Genomic DNA, 16,741 nt, shown 5'->3' on the forward strand with positions numbered 1-16,741 from the left:
AGGCTACTTTAAGAGTCTTGCTCCACAAGAGGGCCATGGTATCAATATCAAAGAAAGTGGCAAAGCCCATGAGTGCAAGTTGACGAACGGAAAGAAGATTGAATGCAAGAGACTCAACAAGCATGACTTTCTCGATCGTTAGATCATGAGAAATGATAACCTTGCCAAGACCCAATACCTTAGAAGACGAGGCATCACCCCACTCGACATTGGTGGGCATAGAAGGAATCTTGTGCACGTCCACCACCAAGTCCTTACTCCCAGTCATATGATTTGTTACTCCACTATCGAGCAACCATGATCCCCCACCGGAAGCAAACACCTACAAGAGATCAATGCTTGGTTTTAGGTACCCATTTAGTAATGGGTCTTTTGATGTTAGTAACAAGGGTCTTAGGATCCCAAATAGACCATTCAATGTACTCATAAGGAGAACCAACAAATTTAGCATAAACATGCCCATCACTAGCACGACACAACACATATGAAGGGTTAAAGTCGCCGGCTTGGTTGGAGGAGGAGGTGGTTTTGCCCTTTTGACATCAACACCCTTCACATTGTTCTTCTTCTCCTTAGGAGCACCCTCTCACTCTTTCACAAAGGTTTGCTTGAGAGGAGGAGGTCGTTTGGTCTTGTCGTTCTTCTTCTTGTTCTTGGACTTGGGTGTGAACCCAATTCCTTCCTTGGCCACAACTTCCTTTTGATTGCTCAAAAGGTCGTTGAGGTTCTTCTCACCTTGAATGCATGTCACGAGGCCTTTCTCAAGTTGATCCTTCAATTTGGCATTCTCCTCCACAGGATGCACATGCTCACAACACGGGTTAGTGGCATATGCATTATCAATTAATACCATATGAGGAAAAGTGGCCTTTTCCTTAGTTAACTTAACTTGGAGTTGAGCATGAGACTCCTTGAGGTTAGCATGAGCACCCTTCAAGACCTTGTGGGCCTTGTCAAGTACATCAAACTCCTCCTTGAGTCTAGCATGATCAACCCCAAGTTTAGCCTTCTCGGAAGTTAGCACACGAGACACAACAAGTGCATGATCAAGATCTTTCTTTAACTTAGCATGGTCATCGTTGTGTGACTCCTCAAGAGACAAACGATGCCCACGCTCTTCCTTAAGAGCATTAGAGAGATCCGGTATCTCATCGGCATAGTCACGGCTATGACCTTCCATCTTAGAGATGTTTTTTTTACTATAAACAGTATGGCAAAACCCCACTGCAAGTTTTTATTATTTTAGGGTAAGAAAGACAAAAAAAGGTTCCACTATACATAAGGCTTGATATAAGCCAAGGAAAACAAGTAAGAAAACTAGCAACTAAGAACTAGGATTACAACACAAGATTATCCAGCCAATAACAGTAGGCTCCAGTATAACTCTTCTTAATTCTAAATCTAAGAAGATTGAGCTCCTCCAGGAAGATGGCTTTCCACCTTTGAATGTTAGGCTGGATTGCTTGGAAAATCAGATTGTTCCTGGATATCCAGATAGCCCAAGAGGCAAGGATGATTATCTCCATGAAGAAAGGCACATGAAGTTTCTGATTGAGATCAAGAAAAGCTTCCATGATTGAAACATTTGCCTGTCTTGAAGGGCAAACCAGGTCCCAACATTGAGCTGCAAAAGGGCAAGTCCAGAAAAGGTGTTGAAGAGTTTCTTCCTGTGGACAATTATTGACAGCACAATTATAGCTGCCCAGCTGAAAAGACTTTCTTCTCAGAAGATTTCTAGTATTGAGCCTGTCATGAAGTAGTCTCCAAAAAAACACCTTGTGTTTTGGCTGACAAGAGCTGTTCCAGATCCAATTGAACTGCTGTGGCACAACTTTAACTCCCGTAATTACTTTGTAGGCCTTAGCAACAGAGAATTTCTCATTCCCCCAAATGTAACTCCAGGTGTCAGTGCAATCTAAAGTATCAGAGGCCCTTAAATCAATGCATATGTCCTCCATAGCCTCAAATTCCTAGAAAGCTTGCACAGTCAGTGGTAGATGGAATAGGTCCTCTAAGTATTCAGTTTGGAGAATGGTGTGAACAGTAGCATCCTTGTTTTTTCACAAAAGAGAATAGATAAGGGAACATGTCTTGCAAGCAATTAGAGTGCCAAAGATCAGTCCAGAAATAAGCACTCTTGCCATCACCTATGTTGCATCTGGCCAAAGACTTATAGTTATCTATCAGCTTAAGGTTGGCCTTCCACCAAAAAGATCCAATCCAGCTATTACCAGGCAGAGAGTCATTGTTGTAATATGATTCCCAAATCAGGTTGACCCAGGGAATATTGTGTCTGTTGTAGAACTTATGTAGATTCTTAAGGAGCAGGGCCTTGTTCTGAACAAAAATATCAATCACTCCCAAGCCACCTTGATTTATAGGTCTACACACAGTGCTCCATGCCACCATGGAAGGTCTATGGTCTTCCAGATCAGGGCCTCTCCAAAGGCAATGTCTTAAGTACTTTATGGCTTGGGTTTTGATGGTGACAGGCACATCAATGCATCCCATGAGATAAATCAACAATGAGTTTAGGACAGATTTTACTAGCAGCAATCTCCCAGCCAATGTCATAAAGGTGGCCAAACCTACAAGCTTCTTCTGCAGTCTTGTGATAAGAGGAAAACATTGCTCAACAGTAGGCTTATGAAGGCCTAGGGGTGCTCCCAAATATTGGACTGGAAAAGATTCCTTCTTGCAATTAAAAGTATTTATCAAAATCTCCACCTTCTCTTTTGGCACATTTATTGGAATCATACTTGATTTATTGTAGTTTACTTTAAGGCCAGTGGCATCTGCAAAAGTATTGAGAAGGGCTTTGAGGCAATGTAGTTGCTTTGCATCTCCTTGTAGGATCACCAGGGTGTCATCAGCATACTGGACTATTGGAAAGTCAGGGCATGACTCCACTTGCAAAGGAGAAGTTAGCAAGCCCAGGTGCATTGCCTTGTTTAGGATTGACTGAAGTAAGTCAGCATCAAGCACAAAAAGGAGAGGGGATAGTGGGTCCCCCTGCCTTACACCTCTAAGGCAATAAAACTTTTTTCCAGGAACACCATTAAGCAGTATAGCAGAGGAAGCAGAAGTAAACAATAATTTGATCCATGTAATCCATCTGTCCCTAAAACCTTTGGCTTTTAAAATATCCAACCATTGCCAGATGTTCAATGGTGTCAAAAGCCTTTTCAAAATCCAATTTAAGTACAATGATTTCCTCCTTTGACTTATGACATTGATGCAGATATTCATATGCCCACCCCAAACAATCATGAATAGATCTTTCTTTAAGAAAACCATATTGGTTGATGTGAACCAACTTCAGAATCACCTTTTGCAACCTATTTGCGAGCAGCTTAGTAACAAGTTTCAGACAGCAGTTTAGCAAAGATATGGGCCTAAAATCATTTGCTGTCAATGGAGTACTCCCCTTCGGAATGAGTGTTATATATGAAGTGTTCAAACTCTCAAGAGAGATGTGCCCTGCATGAAAATCATATATGAATTTGAGCACATCTCCTTTAATAATGTCCCAGCAAGACTTGAGGAATTCATTGTTAAAACCTTCAGGGCCAGGAGACTTGTCTGTTGGAAGATCATTAACTACAGCATCAATTTCTTCTTTAGTAAAAGGCAATTCCAGATTGTCAAAAATATCTGAATGTTGTCTTTGTCCAAACAATGAAACCAAATCAAAGTGCATTGTGGTTTTTTGGGATGTGCCCATTCTTTTTTTGTATGCATCCAAGAGAATTGCAGCTTTTCCAGCATGATCTGATATCTCAACTTGGTGATCATTCTAAAGAACAACAATATGATTATGTCTGTAGTTAATTGAGGCTTTGGTATGAAAGAATTTTGTGTTTTCATCTCCAAACTTCACCCCTTGATTTTTCCTCTCTGCTTCCAATAGATCTTCTGATTCCTCAACAAAATAAGCAGTTGTTCTTTAAGAATAGCCCTGCAATTCCATTCATGAATATCCAGCTCTCTAAATTCCTCAAAGAAATCCCACATGAATATGAGCTCATTTATCTTTGCAATTTGAGCTTTGAGACAGGATAGAGATTTAGCCCAGAGCGTCAAGGCTCTTCTTAAGTTCTTGATCTTAGCATTTAAAGTTTTAACAACATCAAGATTTCCCACTGGTATATTCCAAGCAGAAGCAACTACCTGCTTGAAGTCAGAATGCTGCAGCCAATAGTTTTCAAACCTGAACACTCTTGCCTTTGAGATAGAAGTACCAACTTTTATTACACATGGTAAGTGATCTAATATAGGCTTTGCAAGGGGTAGCACAATTGTGTTAGGGAATGCAGTCATCCAGGAAGCAGAAGTGAAAAACCAGTCCAGTTTGACCAACAGAGGATCCTGCTGCATGTTACTCCAGCTAAACTTTCTTCCATGCAAAGGAAATTCAACCAAACCTTGATTACTAATTGCCTCATTGAACATAAGCATATCATTAACATCTCCCCAAGGTCTGTTCCTATCTGATGGTGCCCTCATAAGGTTAAAATCTCCCATTAGAATACAATCAATATCATTAGGCATGTGAATATTCAGGAACCAGTTAATAAACTCCATTTTGTCTTGTGGATCACATGGACCATAAATATTAGAAAGAATCCAAGACTGGTTAGATAGAAAACTGGTGAACTGCATTGAAAGAGAGAACCTGTTTTGTGCAATGATTTCTCTAGAGAACAGAGAGCCATTCCAAGCCACCAGGAGCCCCTCAGAAGCTCCAACAGAGGGAAGGAAAGCAAATTTATTAATTCTAGTGGGGCGAATTTTTTTTAAGTAAGTTGTGTCAAAGGTCTCTCTCTTGGTTTCTTGAAGACACAAAATACTGCAGTCAATCTCATCAATCTTCTGCCTTAAGGCTAACCATTTGTCCTCAGAATTCATACCTCTAATGTTCCAATTTAGAATATTCCAGCTTCTGTTTGTGTTATTCATGAAAACATATGGAGATTTTGTACCATAGATCAAGCACCAACACTTGATCATCATCCAAATAAAGAAGAAACTGGCATAATGCCCTGATCCACAGCATATCATAATTCCAGCATAGCATCCAAACATAACACATGGAAGTATTAATAGGAGAGTACATCAACAGACAGACATGATTCATAGAGTGCCAAAAGCCAAGTCTTACATCCGACAAAAGCAGTTCCAAACTAGGTGGTGTGGGACTACATATACAATCCCACAACACAACACTCCAAGTATGAGCCCTAAACATTAGGAAGAGTTGGAGGTATGTCCTTCTCCTTTGGCCAAGGGCACCTTGTCCAAAACCTCCTCTTGCCTCCTCTTGGGCTTCTTGGCCAGCTTGTCCTCCAGCTCCCCCTCAACAACCTTACAGAAAGAGGCAGTGAGGTTTTTAACAATTGATTTTTGTATAGTGGGAGGGACAACATTGCAAGGTAAACAATTATTATTGGAGCAGGAGTTCCTCTTGTAACCAGCATTGTCTTTCTTAATTCTATCACTTCTCCTTACCTCAGTTTCCACAAGTGGAGTTTTTCCACTTCTTCTCTTTCTCAAGTTGTCTTGTCCAAAAGGCTGCAGCAGGGCCTGTGACTCCACATCTTGCATATTGGCAGCCACCCCAATGTTTTCTTTACCTTTGTCCCGAGCACCTTCCTCCATGGCTTGACAGATAGGTGCATGAGAGGTAGGAAATTTGTCAGGTATATGAAATAGAAAGGCCTGATCCATATTTTCCACAACAGTGAACAGTTCCCACATTCCAGATTTTAACATATTGTTAGTCCAGGCAAACTTATCAGGGGACAGGAGCAGATGAACAATAAAATTAAACCAACTTACAGGAATGTTGGTAGAGAAAGAGCTCCTACTTTCCAAAGGTTGCTCTTTAAAGTGTTGTTTCCACAGTAACATGCCTTCTTCAGAAACAGAATGCTCATTGTTAGCAGCAGCAGCCATCTGAATACATTTCAAACCAAGAAGAAAAGGTGCCATGGTAAAGTGTTCATTTATTTGGTTAACCCAATTACCTTGGAGCCCTGACTGAAGATCTTCTATGTTTTCCACTGGCTGCAAGCTTCCTCTGGCAGTATTAACATGCCCAGAACTGCAATCCAAGACTGCGTTTGATGACCCACTAGCTGCCAAAGGAAGATCAAAAATCATAGTGGGTGCCAAAGCTTCTTCCAGCAGTACAGGTTGGACAGGAGCCACATCCAAAAATGTAGAAGCATCAGAAGCAACCTGTGCTTCATAAGAATTTGAAGCAACATGTTGCAGTTGTTCTGCAACAACTTGATCCTGCAAGGCAGCCTGAACCAAAGCAACATCCTAGATCTGCTCTTGTACTAGAGGAGGCTCCTCATCATCTGACTGATATGCTTGAATTATGTTCTGAAGTCCATTAGCAATCACAGCAGCAGGAGGATGAAGAATAGCAGGTATTACAGCCCTAGTATGAATGGCTTCCACAACAGCGGGGGGCAAAAGCATATGAGAGTTGTCTCCTTCATAGAAAGACATGTCTGAAGAAAAACTACTATTGCTAGGTGCTGGAAGCAACTCTTCTCCATCTGCCCAGGCCATTTGTTCCTGCTGCACAACATCTAAAAGATCATCAAGCTCAGCATTCTGGTTGTTCTGTTGATTCTCATCCCAGTTATCCTAATGCTCAGCAACCTGAACATCCATATCATTGTTGTTGCCTGCATCTTCATGAAAATCCTCTGCAGGCTCAGCATTATTAGGTAAAGGGTGTGGGTCCTCATTGGCAGGAGGAAAAGGGTCCTCATCTGCAGGTCCTCCACCAAGGAGCTCACTTGCTAGCACTTCAATGGAAGAAGACCATCCATCTTCCTCAAATTCATCCCCTTCAGACCAGCGCATACTTTTTGGGATGATATCCAAGTTCATGACTCTTGCCTTCACAACAATGCGGCGCATGTGATCATCCTCTTTGTCCTAGGAGATCATGCAGCCAAACTTACTGACAGCACAAGCAAGATCTTCAGTGTTGTAGAAATCAAAAGGAACTCCTGTCAGAAGCAACCACACAACTCTATTGAAGTGAACCCTCCTATGATTTCTACCCTCATCATGCCTCACAAAACTAATGAACACATCACCAAATTCATGGGGGCTATCGAGCACCAACTTATCCCTGTCTCTAACCCTCGTGAGCCGAACATATGTTTCGCCGAACGGGCACCGCTGAATGTCTCGCAACCCCAACTGTCTATGCTCAACAACAAACTCCTCAAGAACATCTCTTACATTGGGGAATGGAGCATCTGCGGGGAGAGGGTGGATGATCGCAATCGCCCAATCTTCATGGCGACGAGGATGATGTGGCAGCACCACCCGAGCCACACCATTGCGCCCAGGGACCTGCTGAATGTCGAAGCCATGGGGCACGAATGGGCGAGGGTCGATCAGAATGTTGGCCATCGAAACCGCAGAAGAACGAGGATTCGCCGACGATGTTAAGCTCAAGGTGACGGGAGCAGAGTTTGTGCACAGTGGTGAAACGGAGGATCAGAGCGGAGAAGTTGAGGAGGCAAGTGAAAAACGAGGCTGGAAATTAGGAAAAGATCCCAAACATAGCTCACTAAAAGAGGAAACTAGCGAGGGCTCGCGGGCCGGGCCAGCGGACATGAACCAGTCCTGGACCGCATCTAAGTCCCAGGCCGCAGAAGGTGGGCTGGGGAAGGTAGCAAACTGAAGGAAAGGGAAAAGCCCAGGAAGGCGAGTGTCATTACACTCCCGAGCAAAATGGCCCATGTTGCCACACGCGTAGCACTGCAACGAGATATTTGAACGACCCAGATTCCCGCCCGATGGAGCCGCTCCGTGATCCTCTCCTGAGGCATTAACATTGGGCATTAAGGGCACATTATTGCCCATGACCACATTATTGCTGCTGGTCGTAATATTCGCCAACCGAGCAAAAACTGACTGCCGTGGTTGATCACCGGAGACTCTACCGGTGGCAGACCGCGGGCGTGGTCCACTAGTGACCAAAGTCCAAGAAGCTTCTTCCTCACGATAAAAAAGTTGCTCTTCATGTAGCCAGTTAGGTCCTCCAAAACCCCAAAGATTGAACACTAACTCAAAATCCTTCTCAACTACCCGGCCCTGATTATAGATTTCAAAACCCACTGCTTTTGAGGCAATAGAGAACTTGAAGGTTATGTCTTTGAGATATAGCACACGGAAACCTTGAGGATAACCACCAAAACATGATTGCAACATGACACTAACCATGTGACAATCCAACCAGAAACGAGCACGGCAGAAAGAGACCACTAAAGTGAACTCACGTTGACGAAAACCAGGCGAAAACACCACTGGATGACCAAATTTTTGCCTCATTGAATGTTGAAATTCTTTAGCTCGGGCAAAGTTGAGCGAAGGAGGATCCGTGGTCATCGTAGTGTTGACTCTTCTCACAAAGAGACCAGAGGCTGGTGGATGGCTACCACCCTCGGAGTGACAAGTGGCAGGAGAGCAGTGGCCGCCGGCGCCGGAGTGGCAACCGGCGGTAAGAGAGGTGGCCGCCGGGGCCGGAGTGTCCACCGGCGGTGATCGCCTAGAGGGAGCCTAGGAGAGGGAGCCTAGGAGAGGGACCCGGCCTGATACTTTTTTCCTCACTGCTTCCACCTCTGGCCACTTTTAGAGATGGTTTCTTTGTGAGCCTCAATCATGTCATTGGCTTCACCAAGTTGTTCCAAGACAGCAACAAAGTGCTTCTTGGATTTGCCCTTGAGCTTACTCATAAAGGACTCAAATTCATTCACATCCTCATTAGACCCCTCATGTTCATCAATGCAACCCACCAAAGAGGGATTAGTAATGATGGTGGTTTTTATGTTGGGGGTTACCTTGTTAGAGGCTTTGACCATGAGGCACTTGGCGGTGTTGTTCTCGTTGGGTGAATCGAAGAGAGACATACGGGGAGTTGTGGCAATGGCAACGGATGCCATGGCTACCACTTCACTATCTTCATCATCATCGTCATCCTCATGGTATTCTTCTTGAACCACCAACCCTCGAGTAGGAGTCTTTTTGGTGAAGTTGTTCTTGTTGGGGAAGGACTTGGCTTTGTCTTTTCGGATGAGCTTGCCACCATTGTCTTCCCGCTTCTCGTAAGGACAATCTGCAACGAAATGGCTCGCATTGCCATAGTTGTAACAAGTTCTTACACGTTGCTTGCCCTTGAAGCCACTTGAGTTGGTCTTGTTGAAATTGGGCCTTGAATTCTTCTTGCTCCAAAATTGTCTTGAAGCAAGAGACAGCTCATGATAATCATATTTCGTATCTTCGGGGTTGCTCTCCTCATCCTCCTCTTCTTCCTCTTCTTCCACAATAACCTTGGCCTTCAAGGAAAGGTTGGGCTTATTTGCCCTTTGAGAGCGGAGCACCGCGTTGTCCGCGGTCTTGTCCAAGATGCTCATTGCAACGAACTCATCCAACACTTCACTTGAGGTCATGGAGTGGAAGTCCGGTCTTTGACGAATGACGGAAGACATGGCCTTGTTGTAGGGCATCATGGCCTTGAGGAACTTGCGCTTGATCCAATTGTCATCCGTGTCCTTGCTCCCATGATCTCGGAGTGAGACCGCGAGTTTGGTCACTCTTCGAAAGAGCTCACGAGGTTCTTCATCTTCTTTCATTGCAAACTCATCGGCTTCATCTGGCACCACTTCATAGTTGGAGCGTTGAATGCTTGCACTTCCCCGATAGAGAGACACAACGCATTGCCATGCGTCTTTGGCCATAGCATGGGGTCGAAGATGAGGGAGATCTTCGGGGAGGATAGCATCTTGGATGATGAAAAGAGCATTCTCATTGAATTGATTATCCACTGCTTCTCTAGGGGTGCAGTTGCTTCGGTCATGCGGATAGAAACCTTCTTCAATGATTCTCCAAAGATTAGTATTCACATGATTTAAATGACGCTTGAAGCAATACACCCAAGAATCAAAATCCTCATTTTTCACAATCTTAGGAGGAGGACCGGCATGATTTAAATGAGTAGAGGGAATCGGTCCTCCATAAGTTGGAGTTCCACATGGGCAAAGATGCCGGTGCCATTTCTACCACTAGTAAAGGACCCTTCTCACTATTAGCTTCCCCCTTGTCGTAGTTAGCATCCGTCACCTTGTTGGTGGGATCACCCACTTTCAACGGTGAGGTTGGTGGGATCCTTCTAACAATTTATTAACCATGCTTTCAACCGTGGTTGTCATGGAGGTTTTCAATGTGTCCAAGGCCACATTAAATTCCTCATGGGACACTATGGTTTCCCCATCACCCGTAGACGAGATCGGATTCACACCGGAGTGCTCCTCCTCCCCATCGTCTACGGTGTCAACCATACTCTTCGGATGGCAAAGTCCTTAATAAAGAGACGAGGCTCTGATACCAATTGAAAGGATCGATATAGTTGACTAGAGGGGGGTGAATAGGCAACTAACAATTTTTAGCTTTTCTTTACCAAATTCAACTTTGCATCAAAGTAGGTTGTATAGATATGCAACTAGGTGAACAACCTATATGATGCAACAACAACAAGCACACAAGCAAGAAAGGGATATAACACAAGTAAGCTTGCAAAAGTAAAGGCGTGAGATAACCAAGAGTGGAGCCGGTGGAGATGAAGATGTGTTACCGAAGTTCCATCCTTTTGAGGGGAAGTACGTCTCCATTAGAGCGGTGTGGAGGCACAATGCTCCGCAAGAAGCCACTAGGGCCACCGTATTCTCCTCACGCCCTCACACAATGCGAGAAGCCGTGATTCCACTATTGGTGCCCTTGAAGGCGGCGACCGAACCTTTACAAACAAGGTTGGGGCAATCTCCACAACTTAATTGGAGGCTCCCAACAACACCACGAAGCTTCACTAGAATGGACTATGGCTCCGAGGTGACCTCAACCGTCTAGGGTGCTCAAACACCCAAGAGTAACAAGATTCGCTAGGGATTAGTGGGGGGGGATCAAATTTCTCTTGGTGGAAGTGTAGATCAGGGCCTTCTCAACCAATCCCAAGCAAATCAACAAGTTTGATTGGCTAGGAAGAGAGATCGGGCGAAAATGGAGCTTGGAGCAACAATAGAGCTTAGGGATGGAAGAGGTGGTCAACTAGAGGAAGAAGACACCCCTTATATAGTGGAGAGACAAATCCAACCGTTATCCACTTACTCAGCCCGCGACCTACGGTACTACCGCTCCAGACAAGCGGTACTACCGCAGGGGCTCATGGTACTACCGTGATGTGTCGTGGTACTACCGCTGCAGCGGCAGGGTCTAGTCCAGGCCAGAGCCGCCAAGGCTGAGAGCGGTACTGCCACTGACACGGTACTACCGCTCCCCCTTGCGGTACTACCGCAAGGCCAGGATGGACTAGGCTGGGAAGGGCACGGATGAATAAAAATATATCCGTGTCTACTTCCGCTGAAAATCGAACGGTGCAAAAATCCGACACGGTACTACCGCGCCTGGCTTGCGGTACTACCGCTATCCGCCCCTACTTCCGCTCATGCTACTGAGCCAGACCAGGACTCATGGTAGTACCGCGCACCTGGGGCGGTACTACTGCGTAGGGCGCGGATGTAAAAAATTACATCCGCCCCTACAGCCGCAAGAGAGGCTGAGCCTGGCCTGAGGCCATGGTACTACAACCCCATAGGAGCGGTACTACCGTGGGCGCCTACGGTACTACCGCGATGGCTTGCGGTACTACCGCAGGGGCCTCCGGTACTACCGCTCCTAGGAGCAGTACTACCGCATGCCTCAAATAGCAGCACTTAGGAATCCTTCTTTTTGCACTATAAGGAGATAACGGAGGATGCTCCAAAGCGCAAAGGGAAAGGTGTGGTAAAGGAAGAAAACGTGTACGTGATGATTCCACCCAAACCTTTCCACCACAGACCCCCTCTTAATAGAACGGCTATCCTCCGACTCAAATCCACCAAAAGAGACGTAGAACACCTCCGTCTTCAATAGTCTTCGAGGGGTACCAAACCGTCTTGTGCCTAATGACGAAGCAACTGAAATACTCAAGGCACACGATTAGTCCGCAAAAGCATTGTCATCAATCACCAAAACACCTTAGGGATAAACATGCCCTTACACCGGTTACAGTGGGTGGTCGGGGGCCGAGCGATGTGCGTTTCTCTCATACACGTACGTGCGTGTGTGCAAGGCGTTGGCTCTAACTGAACCCGAGTGAGGCGTTGGGCTCTAACTGAACCCGAGCGATTGCACTGCAGGCTACTTGTTACTGAACCCGAGCGATCGATCGATGGTTGTTAACTGAACCCGATCGAGCGATTCCTTCGCTACTGCCGCTAACTGAAGCCGATCGATGCTGCCTCTCTGGATGAACACTGAGCGTTGCGGGGGGGGGGGGGGAGTTTGGATGAACAGTGAGTGGTGGGGGTGGATGAACAGGACCCCCTGGAGTGGAGGGCTGGATGAACAGGACGACCCCGTGGAGGCTGGATGAACAGTAGGCGATGGAGGGGTGCCCATGGAGGGGTGGTTGAACAGTAGCCGGTGGAGTAGCGTGCGGTGGAGGCTGGATGAACAGGAGCCCGTGGAGGCTGGAGGAGGTCGACGGTAGCCCGTGGAGGCTAGAGGAGGTCGACGGTGGAGATGAACAGTATCCCGTGGAGTCCCGTTTTGCGGTACGCCACACCCCTCCCGATGAACAGGAACCCCATTTCGACCATAGCGCTCCAACACAAGTCCGTTTCGTCCATTTTGCGGTACGCCACACCCCTCCCGATGAACAGGACCCCCGTTTCGACCGTAGCGCTCCAACACAAGTCCGTTTCGTCCGTTTTGCGGTACGCCACACCCCTCCCGATGAACAGGACCCCCGTTTCGACCGTAGGAGGTCCATTTCCTCCGTTTTGCGATAAGCCACACCCCTCCTGATGAACAGGATCCCATTTTGAACGTGGCTGGTCAAACACAAGGCCGTTTCCTCCGTTCTGCGGTACGCCAGGGCTCGTTTCCATGGCCTGTTCGGTCCAAGCCCTATCGATGAACACGACGACGCATTCCGTTCCGACCCAGCTGGTTGGCTCCCCATGAACACGACGACGACGCTGTTTCTCCGTTCCGACCTAGCCATGTACACGAGCCCTGGCCATACGTATGCACGAGTAGGCGTTCGAGACCCCGCCCGTATGTACACATACGTGTCCGTATTTTCTTTCTTGCACATTGGTCACTATACGTACGTGTACATGCTATGTGCGCGCCTCTACTACGACACGTGCGCACCTCTACATCGACCAGTATGTACATACATGTTCGCGACCAGAATGACAACGCTACGTACGCTTCGACCAGGTGGGTCCCGACTGTCAGGCACTTCCTTGTGTGCGAAGATGTAGCTGGTGGGTCCCAGCAGTCTGGGAGGCGAATCGTTTTTTCGGACGCACTTCCTTGCGTGCGAAGATGTAGCTGGTGGGTCCCAGCAGTGAGGGGGGCGAATTGTTTTTTTCCCGGACGCACTTCCTTGCGTGCAAAGATGTAGCTGGTGGGTCCCAGCAGTCAGGGGGGAAACATTTGCAAAATACAATGGCCCGTCCGGTGGGTCCCTGCTGTCAGGTGGAGGTATCATTATTTTCTGCGTAATAAGGACACACTTCCTTGCTGCGACCGTGGACCCAGCTGTCAGCCTCTCCACGTATAGTCCACGTCCGATGGAAGTCGTTCCTTGACCACGTGGACCACGCTACGCCGAGAGCACCACGGCGGTGGACGACGGTGAGGCCTAGGAAGGGGACGACATGGAGCCAGGGAAGACGCGGCAGTGGAAGCCCGCGCGGAGAGGAGTACAAGGGTTCACTGGTTCGTCTGCGGTGTGACGCTGCCGTCGCCGCAGGGCCTGGCCAGCGGTGGGAATAGTAGGGGCGGTCAGGCCTCCGCGGCAGCACAGCCAGCCACGGGAGGCAGGAGCATGCGGCACGATCGGCGCTGCTTTGGGCGGCTGGAGCAAGAAGACCAGAGGTTGAAGAAGCACTACGACCGTTGGATGGACATCGTACGGTCACTGGAGCTAGAATCGTTCATATTGACTAAAGTTGACAAAGGCCCCCATCCAGTCAACGTAGTAGGCCCACAAATCAGCCTCACACCATGGTGGGTCCCACCTAGCAGGGGGAGTATTCATTTTTTTGTGCGTAATAAAGAGGCACTTCCGGTGGGTCCGAGCTTATAGCGGGGGGAATGTTTTTTTCACGAAATACGGTGGCCCGTCCGGTGGGTCCCAACAGTTAGGGGGAAACTTTTTTAGCGAAATAAGGTGGCCCGTCTGGTGGGTCCCTGATGTGAGGTGCATGAATAATTATTTTGCGCGTAATAAGGAGGCACTTCTTTGCGGCCGCCTGGACCCAGCTATCAGCCTCTCCATGTATAGTGCTCTTCCGATGGAAGTCGGTCGTTGACCACGCCGCGCCGAGAGCACCAGGGCGGTGGACGACGACGAAGCCTAGGAAGGGGACGACACGGAGCCGGGGGAGACACAGCAGTGGAAGCCCGCGCGGAGAGGAGTACGAGGGTTCACTGGCTCGGCTGCGGTGTGAGGCTGCCGTCGCTGCAGAATAATAGGGGGTGTGGGTGAGTAGAGGGATGGCCTGGCCAGTGGTAGGAGTAGTACGGGGCGGTGAGGCCTCCGCGGCATCACATCCAGCCACGGGAGGCAGGAGCACGCGACACGACCGGCGCTGCTTTGGGCGGCTGGAGCAAGAAGACCAGAGGTTGAATAAGCACTACGGCCGTTGGATGGACATCGTACGATCACTGCAGCTAGAATCGTTTATATTGACTAAGTTGACAAAGCCCTTGGTACGCGTCAACTTAGTAGGCCCACAACTTGGATTTGGCAGAGAACATATAGCCCATTTGCGATTTGTAAGAATGTACAACCCATTTTTTAATTCTAATGGAATGTACTATAGCCCATTTACAGTTTGTTAAAAGTACAAACCAACTTCTAGCTAGGACAATGATTAATAATTTCAAACAACCTCTCAAAACAGAATTCAAAAAAAATTCCCACATTTTGGTGGGATCTGAAATATTTTTATCCGAAATTTCTAGTCAGGTTAAATATACTTTCAAAATAAAGTTGTATTACATTAAAATCCAATGAAATATTGCGCGCGCAACAAGTAATGAAATTAAAATTTTCAAATTCCAAAAATATTATATTTTTAAAACTAATTACGTGTTTGGTGCATAGTTACTGCCCAATTATTATAATTACATCCCATTTATTATTTCTTAAAGTCCATTTTCTTGTTAAGCCTAATGCATACCTCCTAGGAAAGTTTGCAGCCTAGCGGGGTGGAGAATAACAAGTTGACCCGGATATTGTGTACAACTATCGGCCCAGTTGCATTGATGATGTTGAAAAAAAGGCCTGTGTAGTACAGTACAACCTAACATGGCTACTCAACCCACATTCAGCGACGCCGGAAAGGCCCAAACGAGGTTTCTGTACAACTTTTTGAAGTCACTGAGCTCAATTAAAACTTAAGAAAAAAGTTAGATTACAGTGGAACCTAATTAAAAGCTATCACGAGCAAATAAATAATTCAACGGGTCCCACTTGTGCGCACGCGTGTGTGTGTGTGTGTGTGTGCGAGAGAGAGAGAGACCCATCGGTCGATGCTCGTAAATACATATTTCAGCCATATGCATTGCTGATGCTCAGTAAAAACTTATATAGTTGACACAATCATATAAAACATCATACACACTAAACTTGCATACAAAAATTTCACGCAGGCGACACAATCAGGATGGAAGCAGTGGATTGCTACGGGTAGGGACATGTTGAAACCAACGAAGTTGTACATAACGGTTCATCGTCTTTATCAATGACGGAGAAATATCTTGAATGTTGTGCAAAGAAAATAGACAGACAACACAATAAGTTCTGCTAGCACATTAATTTGACGTACAACCCTTTCTAAAAAATGTTCAGGTACAAAATTAGAATAGGTCACAATCAAATGTACTGGCATATCAGTGCTTCACACCCATAGCTCGGATTTAACTAGTATCTGACAAGATTCAGTTGTTACCTCAAATTAGAGCACATCTAGGCAGCCAGCCCTGCCTCTTCTCCCAAAGAAGTAGTGGCCTCCGCCGCGCGATGGAGTAGGCCCTGTGCCATCCATCGTTCTGAGCAACGCGGGGAAAGTCTGACATTGACTCGTGTAATGGAGGTCGTCGACGGACCCTGGCACCAGCGGCGGCGGCAGGACTCCGATTGATGGATTGGCCACTTCTTCGACATGCACGAACACTCGATACAAGTACATCCCTAACGTGGTCTGCGGCGGCCTTGGTGGCGATGAATAGTACAACCCCGGTTCCTGCACCGGTATCTCAACACCAATCACCTTCGGTATGCTGGACGACTTCTTCATCCATGCCATAACCGTCAGAGCCCAGCTATCTGGAGGAACAAACATACTTACGAGCTCACCTCCAAGGTCGTTGATAAGCTCGTTCATGGACTCGCTATTCAAAGCACATCGAGGCATGCCATGGAAGGAAAGATTTGTTAAAAACTCAAGCTTAGAGGGCACCGAGCCCCATCCTGGGTGCCACTGATCAAAGCTCACCAGCGCGCCATCATAGAATAAACGCCGTGAAGATTCAAACACACGACTACAGTCGAAAGTTGTTCGGAACCTGACGAAGAAATCAGCCGGTGGCG

Source organism: Triticum aestivum, chromosome 5B (assembly GCF_018294505.1).
Source record: "Triticum aestivum cultivar Chinese Spring chromosome 5B, IWGSC CS RefSeq v2.1, whole genome shotgun sequence".
In the NCBI taxonomy this organism is placed as follows: Eukaryota; Viridiplantae; Streptophyta; class Magnoliopsida; order Poales; family Poaceae; genus Triticum; species Triticum aestivum.